The 21,672-nt window shown below is 47.3% G+C and overlaps 1 long non-coding RNA gene across 1 annotated transcript in view; it reads right to left on the bottom strand.

Moving 5' to 3' along the window:
- LOC146816447 (uncharacterized) overlaps window positions 1-5,050 on the bottom strand; it is a 297,753-nt gene extending 292,703 nt beyond the window's left edge. The window contains exon 1 of the long non-coding RNA XR_014962906.1: window positions 4,861-5,050. This is a non-coding gene — a long non-coding RNA (uncharacterized LOC146816447). The remainder of the gene's footprint in view (window positions 1-4,860) is intronic.
- Window positions 5,051-21,672: the final 16,622 nt, after the last annotated feature.

The following is a 21,672-nucleotide window of genomic DNA, read 5'->3' on the forward strand; positions in this document are numbered from 1 at the left end:
TTTAAAGAAATATGGTGCAGTGCTTTTTCTCCGCTGCCAAAGGAAATCCGATCACTCGGAATAAAAATCAGTGGAGATTCGTACAAATTCCAGCAGTAGGCCTTTGTCTGCTCTCTAAGGATTGTCACTCACAGTGGACCGGCTGTCTTTGATTTATCCATAGTTAAGCAAATAAGTTCTTTTGAGACCAGTTCACAAACGACTTATTATCATTCCAAACAATAAGACGCTGCCTCGTTTCTGGTTAGAAATTTTGCTTCAGTTCCTGTCTGATACTTGTGTTTGCAATTAATCATTAACAGAGACGTTGTTGTAAGGCTTGGGAAAAGTGTGTGGCTAGCCAGGGCACCACTTTCTAAGAGGCCCCCTTTTCAAAAGTATTGTGCTCAGCGCTGCACGTTGGAGGGCCGTTGTGTGACGTCATGCTTTCCAATAGGTGATTGTTTGCTCAAATCACTTGCTTTTGTAGCCTCCTTGAGGCTGAATACATTTAATAATACAATGGATGCATGCGCAAAGCTCCAGTCTGGGAGCACGGTATACCTCTCATTTTGAATGTATGTTTCTCGTTTGTTGCCTCCACGGGCCTCCGCCGGCGCTACAGCCTGCACAGCCACATTCATATTTATTGTTGTTTGTGCCCCTGGAACAGTGAGTTCATGCTGTCCCATATCCCATGTCTTTCCTCTCTCCATGACTCAGTCTCTATCCCTCTCTGGCTTCACTTCCTCCCTCCTTCCTTGCATGTTGCTCCTTTACTTTCTTTCCTTCCTCCTTCTACCATTCTCTTCCTTCCTTCACTCCAATGCCTCTATCTCACGCTTGTTTCCTTTTCTCCCTCTATTCCTCTCTCTCCATTTCTTTCTTCCCCCACATGCCTCTTCCCCTCGCTTCAATACTCTCTTCTTTAGTCCCTCATCTCTTGCTTTCTCTGTTTCCAATATTACCCCTCCTTTCTCTCTTATACACTTCCTACCAGCTCCACCCCCTCCTTTCATCGCTTGTTCCTGTATTCCAATGTAAAAGACAAAGCTGCTAGCCCCGTTCACCCGGTCTCTGAGTTCAGGAATTGGAATGAAACAGAAACATATGTCTAGATGATCATATTTCTTAATCTCCTGAACAAGGTGTGAAACATCTTGGAGGCTGCATTTTAAGGATTATCTCGCGGTTACCCTGTGACACAGGGTACTACTCGTCAGCATTAGTCGGGACTTCCAGTGGGTTTGAAGTTTTCTGGCCAAGCCTGACCAGGTATTTACCAAGCCTGCAGCAGAGCACTGTTATCTCAAGTCCATTATAAAGTTCTCTAATTACAGAATGGAGCAGCTATGTCGTTATCATGAAATGCCTTTATTAACATCATAACAAGACTGTAAGAAGAAAATGCCAGACAGGTGTACTGCAGACTGTATACAGACAAGACAACCATGTGGGCAGGAAACATAATTACAAACCTTGCTTGTTGCATTGTAAAATCTGCACACTACGGTAACTAAACAATTATAATTCCTTAAAATATGGAATATGTTGTCCTGTGTATAAATATTTCAAGTCTACCCAATCACTATTGCTTCATAAACCGTCTTGCTTCATCAAATTTGCTTGAAAATGCATGATTTTCAGTCTCTTTTTTTCAATTTTTTAGGGGGGAAAACCTCTCCCCCCCACCCCCGAAGGTCACTTGTGATAGTTGCGCTAACTCGCTTCGCTCGCGACAACTTTTTCGCCTCACTACTTTCAAATGTCACCAGCCACCACTGAGCTCCAGCTCTAACGACAAGAATCACTTTTTTGAGCTCTGGATTTTCTTGGAAAATAAAGACCTCACAACTACAGTGAATACAACATTATTCATCAATATTTTGGTTGTCCAAAATACTATTGATATACTCACCTGTCCTGGTTCACTTATATTTCTACAAAATGAATGGGTGAGGGATTCCCCGTTTTTTGGTCTCGCCTAGCGTTGCAGCGTGAATGCGCTGCCATCGCTTTGCGAGGCATGCAGTATATACTGTAGTGTGAAAGGTTCATGGAAGCTCCGCCCACTCTCTGCCCATTGGCTTTTGTCTTAAATGCTGCCTTCCGATTGGTTTGAGGCTTGGGAGACCCTCCTCATTCATCATTTGTATCCTTCCACGGCTATTGACCCCTTTACTCCTGACACTATTTTCTTTTAGGTCTCGCCTAGCGTTGCAGCGCAAATGCGCTGCCATCGCTTTCTGAGACATGCAGTATATACTGTAATGTGAAAGCTTCGGGGAAGCTCCGCCCACTCTCTGCCCATTGGCTTTTGTATTAAATGCTGCCTTCTGATTGGTTTGAGGCTTGTTAGTCCCTCCTCATTCATCATTTGTATCTTTCCACAGCTATTGGCCCCTTTACTCCTAACACTATTTTCTTCCCTGTCTCCCCACCCCACCGGACCCTCCCTCGGTCTGTGACTTCTCACCCTCATCCACCCCCCCCACTCGCCTTCATGTTTTATTGCCTGCCAGCACTTCCATTTTCATCTTTATTATTGCCACCTTAAAATATGCAAGTTCAAGATGCGTGCTGTACAAAAACTTCTCGTGTTTAATTAACTAGATTTTAATGTTACTCTAAATATAATAAGACTCTAGGCAACATTCGGGGTATTCATGGCAACAGACGCCGCTTAGTTCACAAATGGCATTGTTGTCTGGTGGGAGGAGCGGCAGTGTTTTAACTCATGCTTAAAACGAGCACTTTTAATAACTTCCTCTCAATTCAGTGCTATAATCTTGTGTACTGAGGTGACGTGCTAAAGAAATGCACTATTTGGAATTCTGAAGAGACATTATCGCACATTTACATCATGTTTACTGTATGATTAACATGCCGATCATTTTCACGGCTCGCCCGTCTCCGGCTGGGTCTATCTGTTAATTAATATATTGGCTCACACACCTCTAACAAAGAGAGATAAATTGATACATGACAGTGAGCACAGTTAGATGGTAGAGAAATAGACTGGTGCAGACAAACAGACAGAGTCAGTCTCTATTGCCTCACGTCAGAATCATCACTTTCAATACCCTGGAAATCTGCCGGCAACTCCCTCATGCCCCAACCTCATCCCCCTCACCTATTCTTAGCACAAGCGGCAGATTCTGACCTGTGCCCTGCTGGTGCAGAGGAGCACGGCAGAGTCTGTAGAAGTGCTGGGATCTCTGGCCTCTCCGGGCAGGCACCTAAGCCTTCCGGGTGACTTCACACTAAGGATAAATGAATACATTTTGTTCTGTGCTTTAGTCGCCCCTCTGTGAGCACTGTCTGGTAGATGAAGCTCTGTGTTAATAAACACATTTCGAGAGGTGGTTGAGTACAAACAAACAACAGCCACAATACCGTACGTTTTGAACGTGTAGTTAAATACCTGCTCATCGAGTACCTCATTGGCCAATCATTCCATGGCACTACCAAAATTACATTTGGACACATTTGCTCAACCGTAAAACACTCCCTTCTATGGGTCATTTAACAACTCAGGGCTTTGGGGTTAGGTAACCTACTTTGGATGCTGTGTAAAAGAGTAAATACAGAAATTAATGCAATGAAACTAAGCAACCAGTACTGTCTAAAACACTGTGAAAACTGACACGCACTCTGGCATTTTGTTTAGTTAATGTCGATTTTCTCATAGATGTGAGTTAAGTACTCTTAATATTTTAATGAAATCTGCACACTTTTAACTAATAGCACCAGGCGTCCTTTGACAACTAGGTAATGAATACATTTTCATGTACATCCGAAGCCCCCCTGCCCCCCGCCCCCCGCCACCTTAGCAAACTTCATTGCTCCCAGTGTTTGGGGGATAACCAAGATGCAGGAGGGTGAGTCAAATAGTCTAGAAAATGAAAGAGAAGCCTGGATTCGGATTCACATGCTCCGGTCCCGATCGCGTTGGTTAGTCTATAAGCACTACTTTTATTAATGAGTTTTGCATTAGTAAAGCACCACGGTGTGCATGTGTGGCGACACTTCACCCATGAGGTATGTGCCAAGCAATTGTTGACACAATCCACACTTTGCATCTTTTTCAATATATTTATTACAAAGTGCAGGACCTTTCCAAGGGATTTTGCACACTACATCCATTCACTCCAAAAAAACGTGTAGGTAAAAAACATTGCTATTTACAATGTCAATAGCTATAAAAACAAATGCGAGACCTATTTGCACTGCAAATGCTTGTTAAGGACAAGTGGTAACATACATATCCTCATTAACACAGGACGGGCAAATCAGCAGGACCCATTACCTCTTAAACTTTTAAACTACAAAGCTGATCTATCTCTAAGAAAATGTGCCACATACAGGGCTCACGTGAGAACAGTTTAGTCTCGTAGTTCATTAATGGCACTGTTGCCAGGGTGTGGGTAGAAGGGGTTTGAAGTAACACTTTTAATAAGTACTTTCCAGTGCTATAATGTGACGTATTAATATAAACTAATAAACTTTCCACATATTAATGAAATAGTTTTTGAACTTTGAAGAGATTCATTATCATATTTTGTGTAATGTTGATTGATTTAAGGCAAACCTTTGCAGGGCTTTCTTATGCACGAGCCGCTAGAGACAACCAGACCTTTGGCTCCGCTCGCCCTATTAATGTGTTGACTCGCCCACATTTACTAAGTGATGAAGACATCCATTGTCGCATGTCAAATGTGAGCAGAACGTCAGGTCGGTTTTTTACTTTGCGTTCTCGTATTTTAAAGCTCTGAATTTGTGATGGTAAAACAAAGTACAGGAGACAGACAGCACAGAAGGCAGCGCCGGGGTCCTGCTCACCACACGTGTCAAGGGGCAGCATGCGGGCGCGGTACTCACCCGCGGAAACCAGGGCTGATGGGCGAGATGCTTCCTGGTCACAGAGGAGGGTCCGTCCTGGGGACCGTGTTAGCTGGGCCGTCTCCCGGTGGCAGCGCAGTGGGCCCAGGCACCGACAGCATAGGGCAGTGTGCTCCCGCCAGAAGTCACCGCCCCACACATCTGAGCCCAAAGGGGGCAGACTCTCTCCGTGTCCTGGTCGCCCCCGCCCACCGCTTGGACCTGCTGACTCTGGTTCTCTTGCCTCTTCTCGTCGACATCGCGCCCGCCCCGTGGCCCCTGCGGCAGCCGGCGTGGGCTGGGGGCGCACTTCAGAGGTGCGTCGGCCGCCGTAAACCGCGTGACGTGACACCGCGTGCCGCCCGCAGCACGGCCTCGGGGCCATCCTGAAGGATGCCTCGATGTAATTAATGTACATAAATAACGTGCAGTCAGCTGCACCAGGTAAGGTCCGGTTCTGGAACTGTGCATTCTACAGAGGGCGTGGTCTGAAAGCAAAAAAAACAAGCATTTGCAATGGAATAGGTCTCGCATTTACGCGAGTTTGAGCTATTGACATTGCAAATGACAATGCCTTTTATTTTTGTTTTTGAACATAAATAAAAGGCATTGTCATTTACAATGCCAATAGCTTAAACTCGTGTAAATGCGAGACCTATTGCATTGCAAATGCTTGGTTTCTTTTGCAGACAAAATTTTCCGTAGTTTAGACCGTGCAAAACTTTGCTGTGCCTGTGTGAGAGCTGTAAACTTTGCTGAACTCTGCAGTTTTGAAATGTAAATCCCATCTGTAGCTATTTGAAGTGAGCGACAGTGGGTACAGATGGGTAAGAAAGGGGGTTCCTGCGCTCAGCCCCCTCTGGTTGGGGAAGCTGAAATGCAACAATAAACCTTTACTGCTACAAAAACATGGCTTCTGCCCCCGATGAATGACCCGCTGACCTTGAACCTTCGAGACGGGGGCCTGGGGCGGTACCACCTCCTCCGCAGGTGTGGGACAAAACTCTTTAACCTCCCCCCCCCGGCAGTGTCCACCACACCCTGAACAACCCCCGCCCCATCAATCTTCTACGATATTCATGAATTCACCAACCTGTAGGTAGGTGCACCCGCCCCGGGTGGGGGCTGCCCTGGCCCGCATTACTCATTCATCCACGGATCTACGGGTGGTTCATGCCTCGGGTAGGCGAGGCCTACGGTGCATGGCTGACCTGCTCCGCATTTCACTACTCATCAGTATCCAGGGGTCACCGCAGGGTCACTGTGCGAGTGAGTGACCCTGCACGGGCCGCCGAGGTCTGAGGCACTGATGCCAAACCCACTCAGCTGTATAATGATTGATTTAAGAGTAGCAGCTAACTCTAACTAACATATCTACAGGCAGCTCTGTGGGCCAGCTGAGGCGCTGCACACCCCCTGCTCCAGCGAGTAAATGTACTAGCTCCTTACTCTAGGCCGTCTGGACTATTCACGTCACACATGTACACAGTGCTTGTGAGAGGGCGTGAAAATCCTTGCACCCTTCGCAAAAGATGCACTGCTTCAATCGTGAGAAGAAACTTCTGCAAAAAGAGACTTTACGAAAAAAATCCCAGTAACAGCGCGTTTCTACAGGGAGAGCTCTCTGGCGCCCACAAGAAAAGTCTTCTGTAAGAGGAATCTCGAAATGTAAAATAATTTTACCCCAGTGAAGTGCAGCATTTTTAGGCTTCACAGATGAAAAGTGACATGCCAGCTCCTCTTTCTCATGAGTGAGCGCCCCCCGCCCACCTCAATCACAGGTAAAGGACTGACACACACTACACCATTCATTCAGTCAACAATAATCAAACATCAAGCAAAAAGCTTCATAGAACAGTCTTGTGGCTTCATGGCGCTACAAATACATTGTTTATGATTGTCCAAACCATGGAAAGTCGTTTTATGTCCAACGTGGCACGACAGAAGTAGGAGTGAGACCAAGATGGGAATCTGGGACTTGCAGGCTGAAGGCAGTAGGCGCAGTAACCCACAGAGCTATCCTGCCGTAACATGCTTTAAAAAGTCTGTAAGGGTCAGTGAGAGCTCTGAGAGGTGGAGGGGACACCGAGCACAGAGGGAGGAGTGCAGGAGGGGTGCGAGATCTCTGGGTGGATGAGATGTGGATAAAGACAGCTCTGAAAGGAAGAGAGTGGAGGAGATATCTAGAACAGAGAGGGGAGGGGGAGATCACAGAGGAGTGGGTGGTGGAGGGGAGCGAGAGTGTCCGGGTAGAGAAGGGCAGTAAAGAAATGAGCGAGGGTGGAGAGAGTGCTTGGTAACTTAGAGAGAGATCAACTCTAGGGACAAGGGAGAGCACAGAAGTAGGCTATAAAGAGGGTGTCTCCAGAAGGGAGAAAAGTGGCTTGAGAGGCCCAGAAAACAGGAGGGTTAAGATTCAGAGCACCCCCTGGGTGGTGATAGTAAGAATGTGGGTGGTGAAAGAGATGAAAACAAGGCACAAGAAGAAAAAAGGCGGGCTAGTGAGACAGTGAAAGAGAAACTGAAAGTGAACTGGAAAGAATGGAAAAACGAAAGTGCTCGAGAAGGAGGCATTGATCGTGACAGCGAAAGGGTTCAGGAAAGGGACATACTGAGAGACAATGAAAAACAGACCAACAAAGGACAGGTAAAGAGACATACATTGAAAGGCAAAGATGGGAAAAAGTCACAGAGGGTGAAACGAGATAAAACGGAGCTTGCGAAAAAGTGTCGTAAAGAGAGTAAGTAGGGAGGGGGAGGTATGTGTTGGCACAAACAGAACTTCTAACAGAACCCAGGACTTAGTACTGAAAAAAGGGCCCGTGGGACAGGGTCAGACCCGCCTGGTGTAGGGAGAGAGAGAGGGGGTGCAGGGTTTATGGAGGCCAAGGGAGTAAATGTGCGTGCCTCGGGGGTTTCAGGCAGTTCCACAGGGTGGGGGCTCCAGAGGAGAAGCCCCCGCGAGACAAGAGTGAGCGAAGGCCTGGAAGTGAGGACCAGGGGTTATCAGTGGAGGTTTGTGTGGGGACGTGCAAGGCCGGGGCTTGGGAGGGATGGTCAGTGCATGGTCGCTCACTCACCCTCAGGCACCAGTACCAGGAGTATGTGCAAAGCCCGGCTGTGAGCTGCGAGCCTAGGGCTTGGTGATGAAAGGACGGGGTGGAGTATGTCCCGGCAGGGTTCCTGTAGCGCAGGAGTACAGAGCACGTCCAACAAGCCGATACCCAAGTCACTAAACCGGCTCAGCACCAGCGCAGCAACCAGAGCTTTTGCTGAAGGAAAATCTAGGTTTTTGGGTATCCGGAGGAGGGGGCGCGAAATTTAGGTCATTTGCTTTCATGTCATTAAATGAAATTAGGCATAAATAAATATAAACAAGCGCGCACTGAAGTTGACGAGGAGGGAGTGGGAGGGGGGAGTGGGGGCGGGCACAGTGGTGCGGCCGCAGTTGTAAAAGGCAGGGAGAGGGTGAGATTGAGAAAGGGAAAGATAGGGATCAAAGGAAACAATAACAAGCAGGAAGGGGGTGGCAAATGGTGTGCACTTTGATGTCCTCAGTGGCCGCGCGGCTCACTGAGGACATCAAAGGGGCCGCGAAGTGATCAGGCAGTGCTTTTCAGGCTGCCAAATGGTGCGCGCGGCCGGCGCACATGCACTGTATTTGGAGGCCTGAAAAGCACTGTTTGCACTTCCAGATCCCCCTTTTACAAAAGCTCTCGCGTGAGCAGCGCTAAAGCGCTGTCTCAGGCGAGACCTAAAAAACGTTTACACTGACCAGGAACTAAACCCGGAGTATACATACATGTGACCTTCTGGTTTACTCCTGGTCCTCCTCATCTAGGATGCCCCCGTCCTTCTGGTCCTCCTAGGTAAATAAAACTCGATACCATCATAAACAAGCATTGGCATAGCCAATGGGTCTCGCCTTTGGGACCTTATATGTGTTTATCCAGAGCGATTGGCTTTGCCAATGTGTTTAAGCTATCTTGTAGAGCATTGTGGCTGCTGTGTAGCATGTTGAAAAATTATAATAAATGTTATAAGGATTTTTGTTACCTTTTATGTAATTAAGAAGACAACAAGAGAGTGGAGGTTGGGTAAATACTACCTGAATTAAAACATGAGCAGTGGGCGGACACTTGGGAAGAATCAACACATGAGGTGCTGCTGAGTGAGGCTGGGGTGGTGGTGTGCTGGTGCGGAGGTGATGCTGAGGCAGTGGTGGTGCAATGATGCTCAGGTGGTGCTGAGTGATCCCAAGCTGGTGCAGTGCTAAGGTGATGCTGAACTGATGCCAAGGGGTGCTGCATTGGTGCTGAGGTGTGGCTGCACTGTTGTTGAGGTGAGGCTGCGCTGAGGCACAAGAAAGGAGAGTGAGGAGGAAAAGAGCAGCGCAAAGCATAAGGAAGGAGAGAGGAGAAGAGCAGCGCGAGGCACAAGGAAGGAGAGTGAGAAAGAGAAGAGAAGCATGAGACACAAGAAAGGAGAGTGAGGAGAAGTGCAGCGTGAGGCACAAGGAAGGAGAGTGAGGAGAAGAGCAGCGTGAGGCACAGGAAAGGAGTGTGGAGAAGAGCAGCGTGAGGCAGAAGAAAGGAGAGTGAGGAGAAGAGCAGCGTGAGGCACAAGAAAGAAGAGTGAGGAGAAGAGTAGGGTGAGGCACTAGAACGGAGAGTTAGAAGAAGAGCAGCGTGAGGCAGAAGAAAGGAGAGTGAGGAGAAGAGCAGCATGAGACACAAGGAAGGAGAGTGAGGAAGAAAAGGGCAGCGCGAGGCATAAGGAAGGAGGGAGGAGTAGTGCAGCACAAGGAAGGAGAGTGAGAAAGAGAAGAGCAGCATGAGGCCCAAGTAAGGAGAGTGAGGAGAAGAGCATCGTGAGGCACAAGGAAGGAGATTGAGAAGAAGAGCAGCGTGAGGCACAAGGAAGGAGAGAGAGGAAAAGAGCAGCGAGAGGCACAAGAAAGGAGAGTGAGGAGAAGAGCAGTATGAGGTTGAAGAAAAGAGAGTGAGAAGAAGAGCAGCGTGATGCACAAGGAAGGAAAGTGAGGAGAAGAGCAGCGTGAGGCACAAGGACGTAGAGTGAGGAATAGAGCAGCGTGAGGCACAAGGATGGAGAGTGAGGAGAAGAAGAGCAGCATGAGGCAAAAGGACAGAGAGTGAGGAGAAGAAGAGCAGTGTGAGTCACAAGGACGGAGAGTTAGGAGAAGAGCAGCATGAGGCACAAGGAAGGAGAGTGAGAAAATCAGCGTGAGGCACAAGGAAGGAGAGTGAGAAGAAAAGCTGCATGAGGCACAAGGACAGAGAGTGAAGAGAAGAGCAGCATGAGGTACAAGGACGGAGAGTGCGGAGAAGTGCAGCATGAGGCACAAGGAAGGAAAGTGAAGAGGACAAGAGCAGCGTGAGGCACAAGGATGGAGAGTAAGGAGAAGAAGAGCAGCATGAGGCACAAGCAAGGAAAGTGAAGAGGAGAAGAGCAGCGTGAGGCACAAGGATGGAGAGTCAGGAGAAGAGCAGCAAGAGTCAAAAGGACAGAGAGTGATGAAAAGTGCAGTGGAAGGCACAAGGACGGAGAGTGAGGAGTGTGTCAGAGTAAGATGTGTAAGAGATTCAGAATCTACAGATAGATTTTCAAAATGTTTTAATAATTGGTGCCCTCGTGTATTGGACCCCAAAACAAAGTCACTAGGCTCACAGCAACTTTTCACCGCCACTAATAAGCTCGCAAAAGTGTTGCCAATGGGCACTCTGTAAAGACACTTTTGAGGGGAAATCATTTTAGATCTCTACCACTGATCAGCCTCGGCCTGGTACCAATCAACCCATGTCTCATGAGGCATAGTTCACCAGACTCTGCATCATGCAAATCCCCCCCCCCCCCTTCACTCCCATGTTATGGGGGTCCTCAAAAAACTCAGAGGCTACAAAGCACTGTTGTCTTGATGAGCTGAGGTTTGCCAGTGATGGGGTAGATGTACCTTCCTGAAAGGGTCCTAATCTCTCCCAGCTCACTTCAGCAGCCTTGTGGGTGCTCGACCGCGCTGGCTGACAGAGGCAGAAAAGCCTCCTTGCAAGGCTCGGGCCTGGTTCTGGTTCACTGTGAGACTCCTCCAGGTGCACAAGCTTCCTCTTTCAGACTGCCCCCCTGGTTCAAGGTAGCTGCTTCCCTTCACATACCCTAGCTCCTGCCCCCTCGGGGAGGGCTCGTCGCTCTTCTGTCTGGGCAGTGTGAGAGGGAGAGAGGGTGCCACGTTGCTCTCCTGCCTCCGTGACCAATGTCCCCCTCTACCCTCTCATCCAGGCTCCTCACTTGACTCTCTCCTCAGCGGCCTTCCCTGTTCAGGCTGTACCTAATCGTGCTGCGCATCCAAACATTCAGAGCACATTGCGCATGCCCCCATTTCTTTTTTTATATTTTGCATAGATGATGGATGGGAGAGTAGGGTCTGCTATCCTATGGTCACCCCAAATTTGTGCTTTTTGCTTCACTGGTTTTTGACGTATTGAGGCTGTGGGCCTGCTAATCAGACCCCCAGCCTGCTGTTCTCTCTACTAAATTGACAGTATGCACTTTAGGTGCATAACCCATTGGAACTGGATCACCCTGTGAGCCCCTGTACTAGGGTACCCTAGGTACCCAGGGCATTGGTGTATCTAAGGCCTACCAGGGGCTGAAGCATGTATTGTGCCACCCCTGGACTGGCCTAACAAATTTGACACAACTGGAGGGAAAACATGGCGCCCGCGTGCTGAGCGGTAGCGCGCGTCCTCGGAGAAGCTCTCCGCTCCTCTCTCTCCTCTGCTAGTGTGTTGAGTTTATACGGCGTCTCGGAGCGAGGGGTTTTCTCACCTCTCCCAGACTGGCTTGATTTTTCAGCGGATGAGTTTGAGAGCCTTGGATCGGGCTCCCGCCCCCACCTACGCCTCTGTCCCTGGGCTCTCCCTGCCGCGGCGTTGGGAAGCTGCAGCCGTGGAGTTACGACGCGGCCGCAGCGCAGCGGCTCGAGGTCTCCTCCGTGGCAGAACAGTGCAGGGAGTCTGTGGTAAGGTGACGGGGGGTAGAGGGATTGGGACCTTTTCCTTTCAGGCCCCCCCCTCGTCGGAGCCTTCTGAAGCCCCGGTGACATGTGGTGCTGAGTCAGGAAATGCTGCTGATCACGGACAGAGTATCGGAGGGGGGGAATCTGTTTTTCTTGAGAGCCCTGCTCTAACCTCCTGCAGAAAGAAAGTTGTTAAAGGTAAATCACGAAAGGTTAGGTGCAGAGGAGGGGGGGCGAAGGGCAGGCACGGTACTCAGGCATCTTTTGCTGAGTGTAGCAGCAAGAGTAGATTGCAGGAGGGGGATGTTGCTGCTGATTCATTAGGTCCCCAGAGAGGGCTTCTGAGAGAGGCTGTTAAGGGGAGGCAAGGAGAGCTTAAACCATCTCGCATCACACCCTCCTTGCGCTCTTTTTTTAAAGTCCTGCCCCAAGTTCTGTCCATTTCAAAACCCCACCTTTCCAATCAAGATTGCAGCCCTATATGTCCAGGTCTTCACGAGAAAATGGCATCTCAAAGGGTAGCTTCTCCCTCAGCGGATATAATTTTACCAGCGCCTGGATTGGACCACGAGAAGCAGGCTGCAGAAGATGTCAGGGCAGCGGAGGAAACGACACCTAAGGGGGGTGTTAGTCCACAAGTTGTCCTAACCCCACAGGGCGGTTTATTGATAGAACCAGAGAGATTAACATCTACTGAGGCTCTTGTGAAGCAAACTACATGCCCCGATCAATCCCCTGGACTTCTAGATAGGCAAGAGTTTTGCGACAACGGGGCGGCCATAGCCTGTTCTTCGATAGAATCTCTGCTAAACTCTTTAAAAGCAGATATAAAGCAGGGGTTTATGATCTCTGCAGAGAACCAATCTGAGATAAGGGCTGCCTGCGATGTATTGGAGCGTAAAGTAGATCGGCTCAATGAGAGGATAGAAACCCTCGAAGGCACTGTAGAGGAGCTTAAAACCAACCTAAGTTCAGCCCAAGCAAAAATCCATAATTTGCAAAGAGAGGGGGATGTGTTTCGTGAGAGGGTGGAAAGCTTGGAAAATATTTCGAGAAGAAACAACCTCCGACTTCTGAAGGTTCCCGAGGGAAAAGAGGGGAGCGACATCAAAGGCTTCGTCATAAACCTGCTCAAGGACTCACTCAATCTAGAGGAATCACTAGCTACTTTGGGGAGCGATATCCAAAGGATCCACAGGGACCCCTTCCGCTTAAAACCTGGCAGAGAAAAGCCCAGGAAGATTTTGGTCAACTTTCTTACCTATTCAATTAAAGAAAAAATCTTAACCTTGGCCTTAAAAAATAAGTGTCTAAGAGGCCCTGACTTTCCTTTCGAGATCCGTTCTGACCTGTCTAAAGCCACCTTGGATCGTCAGTGGGAATTAGGTCAAAGGATGGAAAAATTTCGTGCCCTAGGTGCAACAGTGCAGATGAGATTTCCTGCTTTTTTGCGTGTGATGTTTAATAACAAAATGCACAATATTAGATCTCCTCTTGAGGCGGACGAGATGTTGAACTCATTAAAAGATCTTCCTCGGGGAGGTGCTGGAACCCTTTAAGATTGAGAAGGCAATGAAGGAAGAGGTGAAAAAAAAAAAAAAAAAAATTTTGGAGTCTTCCCTCTGCTATTTTTGGGTCACAAAGATGAAGAGGCAGTAAAAACCCTACCAGGTTACAAATCTATTCAGTCTTACATGAGCTGTAGGGGGGTTTTAAAGAATAAAAAAAAAAATATATATATATATAATAAAACTGTTTGCGTTAAAAAAAAAAAAAAAAAAAAAGAGGAAAAAGAAATGAAGGGGAAAATATTTCAGAATTTGTAAATATGTTCTCTTTGGGACACACCATGCAGTTTTTGAGTTTGGTGGAGGGGAGGGGGAGGAGAAAGGAGGGTGGAGGAGAAAGAGGGCGTAAACTGGCATTCCACCTGTCCAGTATAGGTTGGGTAGGGTTTTCCGGGGGGGGGGGAGTTGCACGGGGTGGTAAGGGAAAAAATAAAAATAATCCTCTAAAATCCAAGCCTAAGGAAAGCTTTAATAATTTGATACTGCTTGTCTCATGCCCAAATAAATGTAGGGAAAGTTATGCCAACTTAGTTGTAGGAAACCTGAAAGAGGAAGGGGGGGGGGTGGTGACTGCTGGACGAAATGACTCAGCTAAATTTTCTATCTTGGAATGTCAATGGCCTGCGTACTGGGAGCAGGAGAAAAAAGATCTTTCAGTATTTGAAGGACTCCCCGGCGCAGGTCATTGTCATCCAGGAGACACACCTCCTCAAGGGTGAAACAACAGAGTTCTTGAAAAAGGAAAAATGGGTAGACAGTTTTATTTGCACAGATCAATCAGCAAATATTAGGGGGGTGCTTTTTATTTTTAAAAAACAAGCTAAGGTTCAAATCATTGAGTATAGGGAAGATAGGAGTGGTAGGTGGCTCATTGTAAGGGTAACGTTGGATGGTTTTCTCCTCACACTGGCCGGGTATTACGGCCCCAATCAGGATGATTCCTCCCATCTAAATACTATTCGAGACAATCTATTGGCCTTCCAGGACCCAGTTATTTGGATGGGTGACTTCAACATCGTCTTAGACCCAAAGCTAGATAAGTCTCCCAAATCCAGAGCCTGTGTTTTATCAAGATCTAGACAAGACCTCCTAATAGCAATGTCACAATTGGGGCTCGCAGATGTTTGGAGGGAAAAGGCTGGGGACACACTGGGGGTCTCTTTTCGGAATTTTAAATACAATCACGTGTCTAGGATAGACTATGCTTTCTTTAGTTTTAGTTTGAAAGAGCTATTGGTAGACATTTCCTACCTTCCCTCACATCTTTCCGACCATTCGGCCATCTCTTTTGTATTGAAGCTTGAGCACAAACAGTGCTATACTTCCTGGTCATTTGACCGCACTATTCTGTTAGAAAATGAGGAAGTCAACTTTTTACGATCAGAGACACTTCATTTTATGGAGGCAAATATAGGCTCAACAGATCTGCATATTATGTGGGAATTCCTTAAAAGCTTTTTGGAGGGGGAGTATCACGCATAGAGCCTCCTATAGAAGGAAGAAATATAGGGAAGGTATTGACAATCTGGAGAGGGAAATGAAGAGCATTGAAAACATCCTGGACCCCCAAATTAGATCAGGGGCACTATACGAAAGACATAGAGAGTTAAAGTTGGACCTAGAAAATGTATTACAAACTAGGGTCTCTAGAAGGTGGGAGGCGAGTAAAATCTCTCATTTTGAGTTTGGTGAGGCTGCTGGAAAAATACTAGCTTGGAAAACCAAATCCGACCAAGCTCGAAACTATATCAGAGAGATTAAGGTGGAGGGGGAAGCTGTTACCCGTATTACTAAGGATGAAATAGGCGGGGCTTTCCGGGACTTCTTTCAGAAAATCTATAAGGAAGATATCCGGGAAGACAAGGCAGAGAGGGAGGCCTGGTTAGATCAAATTTCCCTGCCAAAGTTATCCCCAGAGCATAGTAAGATGTTGGAGAATGAGATCTCCGTTGAAGAAATCAGGAAGGCTTTGGTGCAGGTAAAGCGGGGAAAGGCAGCAGGCCCTGATGGGTTACCAGGGGAATTGTATAAGGCCCTCATAGACGAGATCATCCCGGTTTTGGCCTCTGTTTTTAATAACATCCTCTTGAAGGGCCGGGACCTTCCAAAATCCTGGAATGATGCCACGGTGGTCTTAATACCTAAACCAGGGAAAGACTTGAAGGATTGTGGGTCATATCGCCCGATCTCGCTTCTCAACAACGACTATAAAATCTTTGCGGCTATAATGACAACTAGGTGGGGAAGGCGATAAGCTCTTTAGTTCATGAAGACCAAAAGGGCTTTATAAAGGGCAGACACTTAGCTGACCTCACACACGATCTGGTAGGGGCAATTGATATCGCCACCACTTTTTCTCTGCCTCTGGCTGCCTTTACGTTGGATGCGACTAAGGCCTTTGATAGAGTAAACTGGTCCTATCTGGCTGCAGTTTTGAAGAAATTCAATTTGCCCGAAAATTTCTGCCGCATGATTTCACTTATATACAAGGCCCCGACGGCAAGACTCAATGTAAACAATTCTCTAACAGAGTCTTTTGGAATTTCGAGAGGTACAAGGCAGGGCTGCCCACTTTCCCCTCTCCTTTTTAACCTCTATATTGAACCTTTTGCACAGATTCTTAGAGAGGAGGCTAGTATTCCATCATTTAGCTTTGGAGGGTGGGAAAGGCGGGTTGCCCTATATGCCGATGACATACTCATTATGACATCAAACCTCGACTTGGCTCTCCCCTCTGTGATTAGAAAAGCTGAGGAGTTTGGTAAAATCTCTGGGTACCACATAAATTCAGAGAAAACAGAAATTATGGCCTGGAATTCCCCCAACACACAGGTGGAGGTAGTGCCCTCCATGCGGTATCTTGGAATTAGAATTACCCAAGATATAAGCAAAATCACCACCTTTAATCTTGACCGAGTATATAAGCAATGTCAGAAACAACTAAAGGCATGGAATCACCTCCCTTTATCCATCTTTGGGAGGACAAACCTTATAAAAATGTCTATCCTACCCAAATATACCTTTTTGTTTAACTCTATACCTATGGCTTTTGACATTAAACAAATATCTAAATGTCAACAAGGTATTAACTCTTTTATTTGGATGAATCGAGCTTCGAGATTGGCCTGGAAAAAGCTGAGGAGAAGGAGAGAGAAAGGATGCCTTACGTCACCAGACATCCAATACTATGCCTGGGCTTTCCAACTATCCTACTCTAGAATGCTCCTAAAAACATCAGAGGACAACTCTAGAGGGAGGATGTTCCGAGCTATGTTGGAGGGGTCTGATCTTCCATCTGACTGCTTTCTTTTTAAGTTTGGAGACCAGAAATTCTTTAAAAAAATAAAATTAAAAACTCTACAATCTTTGGCTAGGAGTTGGTCCACAATCAGAAATAGAACAGGGTTGTGTTATTTTTCCAACTTAGCACCTATATGGGATTCACCAGGTACTCCCCTATGTCTTAAAGATAGACTGGCAGGTCCAATAAAGGAAGCCGGTTTTTTGAACTGGGGAGAGCTGATAGCTGGTGGTTCAATGCTACCTTGGGAGGCTTTGCGGGAGAAAGTCGGGCCAGGTCTATCTTACTTCAAGTATGTACAGCTGACTAGCTGGGCTCAGGCCTTGAAAAGAAAGGGAGTCTCCTTGGGAAAATACAGCAACTTAGAAAACCTATTGGTGACAAGGCCAGGGGGGGGAAAGGAGGTCGCGTGTTGGTATTGGGCGATCTTGGAGGAGATAGATGACGACACAACCCTCCCTGAGGTGTTATGGGGCAGTAACATCGGCGAACAGTGCCAGCAGCTGTGGTCAAACTCATTTAGTTTACTATATAAAATCGTGAAGCCAGCCTGGTTGAGGCGAAACCATCTTTTCACTTTACATCGTGCTTATCTGTCCCCCCAAAAGTTAGCCAAATTTCAACATGGAAAAAAATGCAACAAATGTGACCTAGTTGAGGCCTCGGATGTTCATATGTTTAAAGAGTGCCCAGCCATTAGTCGTTTTTGGGAAGAGGTGATAGAAGCACTATCGTCTATGCTAAATATCACTCTTAGTAATACTCTCCCTTTGATTTTCTTTGGGCTTGACGAAAATATCCTAGGGCCTGCCAGATCCTTTCTGTTTTTTTCAATCCTGTTGGCTAGGAGACAGATTTGCAGATTTTGGGTGGACACAGCTCCTCCAACATATATGGGATGGTTATCGTCCCTATATGAAGTTTCTAAAGTAGACCTGGCTAGACCCTGTAGCATGAAAAAAAAGAAAATTGCCTTTTGGGACTATTTGATACAGTGGAAGTAGGTCTCCCAGGGTTTTTTTTTTTTTTTTTTCCCCGGGTCCTATGATTATGCCAGCTTCCCTGCTCCATGGACCTATAACAAGGGTTTTCATTCGTCTTTCTGGTCCAAACAGGTTGAAATATGCCTAGATGGAGTTTCTGAAGGTCGTCCTTTTTTGTGTGTTGTTTGCTCCTTCTCCCGCCAATTTGTTTCTTTTTTTTTTTTTTTTTTTTTTTGTGCAATTGTCCATAGCACACTAAAGGGTTTGGTGGGCAGGACAAGATAGCACAAAATGGTGGTTGGCGGATTTCCTTCTTCACACATAAGGGTTTGGCAAATGAGGACAAAAAAAAGACAAAAAAAAAAAAAAATTTGACACAACTGGCTGATCACTCAGCTGGGGTAAGTTGGTGTATCCACCTCTTACTTAGGTGTAGTATACCTATACCTAACCCTAAATGGGACACATGTTAACCTATAAGTCACTCCTATGGCAGGCCTTAACAATTCTGAAGGCAGAGTGCTTGGTTTCATGTGAGATGGTGCTCTGGCATGAGCTGAGCCTGTCTGCAGTGGTCGGAACAACTTCCTTCTACCGTTTCCAGATATCGCCATACCATATACTCTAAAGTGCATTATGAACCTCGCGGTTAAATGCTATCTTTGGTATGGCTTTATCAAAACATGTCGAGTAAGGTGTCATACGAATTGGAATACTAACCCCTCGCCAATTCTGGCGACGGGGTTAGCATTCCACCCTCCTAGAGGGACACGACATGTACAGAACCTGAAACCCCGGTAAAATCAGACATAGCCTCAGCTCCACAAAATGGACGCTGCCACCACAGACACAAGTCTGCCCTCCTGCTGCTGGGAGTCCTTCCAGCTTGGGAGACGTGAACAAAGGGTTTCCTGCCAGGGGAGGTGCGAGCACCACCCCAGACAGGATTTTGTGTATTGGTCAGGTAGGGCTTGAAAGGAAACAGACATGCCTGAGGCTCACAAGGAGCCTCGGTGCATATGCCAGTTCAAACCGGTCCTGGGGCACACCAGCCCCGGACCTGGGGCGAGCTGGACAAAGGATTGGGGGTGTAACCACCCCCCTTCCTGGTCCCACCCTTAGGGAGGGACCTAGCAGGTAGTCCGGCCCCTAGAATCCGCTTAAAGGTAGGAGCTGTGTCCTAAGACTTCAGACATCCTGGAATCAACTTGCAACTAAGAAGAAGACGGGAACTTCAACGTTCTGCTGCACAGAAGACTGAAGGAAATCTCCCCTATGGTCAGGGAGTGACCATCTTGCTAACGCAAGCACCATCCAGCAAATCGACGTCTGCTTTGCCGCCGCCTCCCGCCAGAGCCCGAGCCCAGAGACTGACAAGAACTGGACCTCCAGACCTCTCACCGCCCGATCCACAGTCCCTGCAAAGAAGGAACCCGTGGAGGCACCGGGACACGTGGAGCCAGCCATCTTGGAAGACACTCGACAAGCTGCAAGCGCGACAACAGAGGCTCCCTCCGAGTTGTGCTTTGGGTCCTGAGAAGCCCAACATCCGAGCAGCATCTGCACCAAAGGTGAGCCCTCCAGCATCTCCACGATCTGCGTGGGGCCCCTCTGCACTTTGCGACTCGACGCGCCTACCCGGTCCCTAGCCCGTTGGCTAGTGGCCATCTTGGCGAACCTTTTTGAAAACTACGATGCTAGTCTGGTTGCTCCAGACTGGCCCCTGCTTCCCTCCAAAGGAGCAGCCCCTCTGACCTCGCTGGTCAGAGCTAACAGCTTTCTTCGATTCCTGCGACTCCTGCTTTTGCCAAGGCTTGTTTGCTTCTTCTGAGTCGCCGACACCGCCGACAGCGAGAGCCTGCATGGGACAGCTCGTGAACCGACTCCTGGACGTCGTCGACCTTCATGGACCACGTGGCTGCAGAGACAAGCTACACCTCTTCACCTGTTTGCACCCGACATCGCCTGGTACCTACCTGGTGCCACGCCGGTCACTGGCTAGTGACTGTGAACACTGTCCCCTCTGCTTACAGGTCTTCTACACTTCCGATCCACCCTTGGATCCACCGCATCTCTTCTGGACCGACCACCTGCAGCATCTTTGTCATCAGGCTCCATCGAACAGATAGACGAAACCCGACGCACTTCGAGCCCTATGCACCCGCTTCCTGTGGGTGAGGTAAAGCTGGCACTCCGGTGCACAAGTGTAGAGTAACATCTCTAATGTCTAGGTTTGAAGTCTTGAGTTCGTAGTCCAACCAGAAGACCCTTCTAGCAGTAACTTTTGAACATTTACGCACCCATTGAAAACCTATGGGCGCCCGCGTGTAACTTTCCTCACTGCACACGCGACCCGTGGACCTCCTGGTCACTAACTGAAGTTAGCTCCTTGTAGGCCCAGCGATTCTAGAGGCCCTAGGCCTTTTCCCTTTCCTGTTCGTGGTACTTATACCACTATTTTAGTATATGGTTTGAGCGGCCACCAGGGCCTATCCATATAAAGTGCAACTTCTGTATATTGTGATACTTTCTTGTTTAACGATTTGTGCTCCTGTGCTCATAAAGAGTCTAGGGGATACTTTGAGTAATAAATACATATATATTTTGAATATATATCTGTGTGGTGTCCTTTCATTGGTATAAAGGGGGGTTACATATGGTAAAACAGCTTGCTTAACATGCCTAAACGAGTTTAGCCTGAAAGACTGCTTAGCCTATGCTACCACTAGGGCAGCTGGTCCGAAAAGGTTGACTTACAACCACACCATAAGGGTTGCTTGGCATGGTACAAGGTGGTCACTTTAAGTAGTGAACATCATATACCAGGCCAACTTCTCACAATGGGCCAGATGTAGGTGGCTAAATACCGGTCGGTAACGCCGAAATTCGTTAAATTTCTGCGTTACCGACCGGTATTTAGCCATGTGCGATGTAGGTGACTTTAAACCTACATGCAAAATAAGGAATCGCAAAATAGCGATTCCTTATTTTGCTCTTGCATTTAAGGAATCGGAAATACCGATTTCTTAAATGCAATGTACTTAGCACTGAAAACAGTGCACCTCAGCCTTAAGGAATCGCTATTTACCACCAACTTCAAGTTGGTGGTAAGTAGCGATTTTCTTACAAAAAGCACTTTTTTGCTTTTTTTAATGTGCCATGTGGCACACATCCATGCCCTTAGGGCATGTATGTGCGCCACATGTGCACACATGCACATTTCAGGGGTGCAACAGGGTGTCCTTTGGACACCCTGGCACCCTTGAAATAGCTCCCGCTATTAATGATTCAGTAATACCTAATCGCTAATAGTGAATCTCTTCCCATTCATTCCTATGGGCCTCCTAGCACATAGGAATGAATGGCTAGGTATTCCTTAATAACGAATCGGAATTACCAATTCGTTATTAAGGAATGCTAAGGAAACGATCATATTTTAGCTATTCCTACCTACATTCCATTTAGCGAGTCCTTAATATCGATTCGGTAATAATCGCTATTAAGGACTCGCTAAATGGAAGTTACTTACATCTGGCCCGATGTTCGGTAACCGCTCGCTTGCTTTATTTTCAATGTGGGTGCAATATGTAGTGCCTGTAGAGAAATGTGTTTATGTTGCATGCAACAGCCATAAAAAAGTTTCTTTAAGATCAAATCAGGACATTACATATGAGAAATGGGAGTTTCACAGATATTATTCGCAATAATATTGGTGAGCAGCTGCGGTGTTACAATATTGAAAAACACATCACTATTCCTGAAACATAGTACAAATTTGGACGAGTGTGCCAGTGCATTGTCAGTGACTCAGCCAAAGAGGGCATGAAAGCGTTCCAACTGGATCACACATTCAAAACTGATTCTAACAGGGGTCGCCCAAAATATAGTTGGCCCAGGGCCCCCAAAGTCCTTAAGATGTCCCTGGCC

The sequence above is a fragment of the Triturus cristatus genome, chromosome 6, assembly GCF_964204655.1.
Source record: "Triturus cristatus chromosome 6, aTriCri1.1, whole genome shotgun sequence".
Lineage (NCBI taxonomy): Eukaryota > Metazoa > Chordata > Amphibia > Caudata > Salamandridae > Triturus > Triturus cristatus.